Here is a 4,174-nt window from a genome sequence, read left to right on the forward strand (position 1 = left end):
ACCCTTTGCTGTGTATGCCGACTTCGAGTGTATACTCGAGCCCACAACGATAGATGTAAGTGAGAAGACGCAAATAGTAAATAAGCATATTCCGATTGCCTTCGGGTATTATATTAAGTGTTCATTTGACCCTGCCTTAGACAAATATGTTTCAAAGACAGGTTCAAATGTCGGGCGCACTTTTGTAGATAGTTTAACGTCTGATTTGTCTGCTATTTACGAGAGGTACATGAATTATATAGTCCCCCTTCAAATGAGTGCACAGGATGCTTATGATTTCGATGAGGCCCTTAACTGCCACATATGTAAGGGAGTTTTAGGAAATGATAGAGTGAGAGATCACTGTCATTTTACAGGTCAATTTCGAGGGGCTGCACATAGCGAGTGTAACCTAAAGTATAAGACAGGAGATTTCATACCTGTTTTCTTTCACAATATGTCTAAATACGATGCTCATTTATTTGTGAAAGAACTCGGGGAGATTGAGGGTGAAATTAAAATAATTCCCTTGAATAAGGAGGTATATATTTCAATTTCAAAATATATTCCTATAGGAAAAAATAAATTAGAAATTCGATTTTTAGATACTATTCGTTTCATGCCCTCTAGCCTAGACAACCTTGCAGGAACTTTAAATGAAGGGGATTTCAAAGTTCTTCGAAATCAATTTCCAAATAGTACTGATTTTAGTTTGCTTCGTAGGAAAGGTGTATTTCCCTATGAATATTTAGATTCTGAGCGCAAGCTGATGGAAACTTGTCTCCCACCAAGGAGTGCATTTTTCAGCAAATTAACAGACTCTGAATGTTCTGAAGCTGATTATCTCCATGCAGTTCAGGTTTGGTCCCACTTCAAGTGTAAAACACTTAGAGATTATTTAGAGCTATATTTGAAGACAGACGTTTTGTTGCTGACAGATGTCTTTCAGAATTTTAGGGCTATCTGTAAAGGTATCTACGATCTCGATCCTGCCCATTATTATACAACTCCGGGCTTCTCATGGGATGCGATGTTGAAGACTACCAAAATATCCCTCGAGTTAATATCGGATATAGACATGATTTCATTTATTCAAAGTGGAATTCGGGGGGGTTTAGTTCAAAGTAGTCATCGATATACAAAAGCGAACCACAAATACCTCAAAGATTTCGATCCAACTAAGGAATCGGAATATTTGATGTATGTGGACGCGAACAATTTATATGGATGGGCAATGTCTGAACCACTCCCCTATGGTGATTTTAAATGGATGGAACCTTCAGAAATAGAATCATTTAATATTAATTCTATTTCTGAAAGTAGTGAGTATGGATACATTCTAGAGGTCGACTTGAAGTACCCATATGCACTTCACGACCAACACAATGACCTGCCTTTCTGTCCCGCAAATAGACGTCCTTCAAAAAAATCCAAGACTGCAAAGTTAATAGCGGATCTTTGCGATAAAAATAAATACATTATGCACTACAGAACTTTGCAGCAATGCTTACTTAATGGATTGAAACTTGAAAAGATTCACAATATCCTTCGATTCAAGCAAAAACCCTGGCTTAAAGAATATATTGACATTAACACTGCTCACAGGACTAGGGCTAAAAGTAACTTCGAAAAAGACTTGTATAAGCTTTTAAACAACAGCGTCTATGGTAAAACAATGGAAAACAGCTTAAAGCGCAAAGATATTCGGATAGTGACAGAATGGGAAGCTCCACCTGTGGGTCCAAAAGGTGGGCGTCCGAGATTATGTGCTAGGGACCTAATAGCTAAATCAAATTTTCACAGTGCAACTAAGTTTAGTGAAAACATGTATGCAATTCAAATGAATAGGTTGCGTAACGTTTGTGATAAGCCAACATATCTAGGTTTTGTAGTGTTGGAGTTATCCAAATGGAAAATGTACGATTTTCACTACTCTTATATGAAACCAAAATTTCAAGATGCACTGAAATTAAACTATATGGATACAGATTCATTTATCTATTCCATAAAGACAGAGGATTTATATAAGGACATTCGAGATGATATTCAATTAAAATTTGATACATCTGAATACCCTGATGAATTGGCTAGGCAATATGGTTTTCCGCAGTGTAACAAGAAGCGCTTAGGGTACTTTAAGGATGAGCTGCATGGCAGGCCAATGACAGAGTTTGTGGGTCTAAGGTCTAAGATGTACGCCTATACAGCGTCAAGTGCAGGTAGCGAGCCCGAAAAATGTGTCAAAAAAAATAAGGGCGTGAAGCGAAGTGCCTTAGAGAAAATTACATTCGAGAAATATAAAAATTGTTTGTTCACAGGACAACAAGAAAGTGATAGCATGTATTTGTTTCGGTCTAGGGGGCATGAAATTAATACATACAAAATTACAAAAATTACATTAGATAATAAGGATGACAAGAGGCTAATATGTGAAGACGGAATTGCCACAAAAGCGATAGGACACTATTCGACAAGAGAAGGGGAACTTATGGGGTGTATCTCAACTCTAGCAGACAGAGCACGGGGGTTAAATAATGAAACTCTTGCGATAATGAGTGAAAGAAAGAGAGAAGATTTAAAAAGAAAGTTGGAGGAAACAAACAGTGCGCTCGACGAATATGAACGAGATTTAATTTGGCATTATATTAAAATAGCTAAACTAGAAAATCCAGAATTTGTGATATAAAATATAAATTCAAATTTGTAAATAAAACATTGTATTTAAGTTTTAAACTAAAATAATTTATTCAAAATGTTTAGATCTAAGATTAAAATATAATGTATAATGTAAAGTTAAAATTAAAAATAAATAAAAATTAAAAAAAAATAAAAAAATAAAAATAAAATGTGTTGTATGTGTATGTTTATTTCATTACAAAATTTCAGATGTATTTATCCAGCTGTCGTCACTTTTCGGGAAGCCCAACCAACGTACGAGTGCTCTTTTGCCTTGTCTTTTAAGTACCTTTTCAACTAGATATGTGTTGGGAAATCGGGTTTTTTTCAGCTCTTCCTTATAGAATCCGCCTTTTACGGGATTTCCATTCAAGTCCTTTAATAGGTATGTTACCGGATAAGTGTTTTGAATTTTGTATATTGTAAAAATTTCAACATTCCAATTCGGAGTAAATCCTTTTTCAAAAACTCCCTTATATTTTGAAATTCGAACATTGTCACCAATTTTCAGTTTGCTACCTGCAAACATTTTGATATTATTGTACACCGTTTGCAAGATATGCCTCTCATTCTCGGCGTTTACTTCTACGGGAGCCATTTTTATAGTCCTGTGTACTTTATTGTTGTAAAAGTTAATTAAGGCTTGATACATATCGATCCATTTATAGGTCCCATTGTAAGAAAACTCCTTCCACATTAGTTCTTTTAATGTCCTGTTGAATCGTTCCACAATGGAAGCCTTTAGAGTACTAAATGTCGAATAATGATTTATTTCATAACGATTCATCAACGACTTAAATTGTATGTTAAAAAACTCTTTACCGTCATCTGTTTGTAGATGCTTAGGTACTCCATACCCAGAGTTGAAAATTTTTTCCATTGCTTCAGAAACATGTGAAGCAGTCTTAGACTTAAGTGCTTCGCCAAAGGCGAACTTTGAGAAGGTGTCAATAACTGTAAGAAGGTAGCGATATCCCTTATTCGTGGGAGAGTACTTTTGCATATCCACCAAGTCAGCCTGCCATAACCAATTTATTCCCTTTGTAATAACTCTCCGACGTAGAAAATGTTTTCGTGCAGGAGCATGTAATTCATTAATAATACCCCGTCTACTCATTTTCACACAAGTTACTTAGAATATCCTTTTTTTTCAATAATACTTGAAATAATAACCTCAAGTCTGTCTAAACGATCCTCAATATCGGTGGCCCTCACATCAGGAATACTAATAATTAACTCCTCTTGATGTGACATTAGCGATGCTCTTATATCGAGTATAGCCTTGTCAACATATTCTTTAATGACTAAGTCCGAATTCTCTTTTGGAAAGTCTCCATTTTTTAAGCGCCTTCGCTGAATATTAAAGTTTCCATCCGTATCTATGAAGAGTCCTGTCCCAGTTTTTTCATATCGTTTTAAATTAGTGTTCTGCTTGTCATGTAAAAAACGTCCAAACTTGTCAACGGACATTATGATTATAATCTTATTTGTAAATGTTTCATAATTATATACTTAATTA

This window comes from Drosophila kikkawai, unplaced genomic scaffold, assembly GCF_030179895.1.
Source record: "Drosophila kikkawai strain 14028-0561.14 unplaced genomic scaffold, DkikHiC1v2 scaffold_87, whole genome shotgun sequence".
In the NCBI taxonomy this organism is placed as follows: domain Eukaryota; kingdom Metazoa; phylum Arthropoda; class Insecta; order Diptera; family Drosophilidae; genus Drosophila; species Drosophila kikkawai.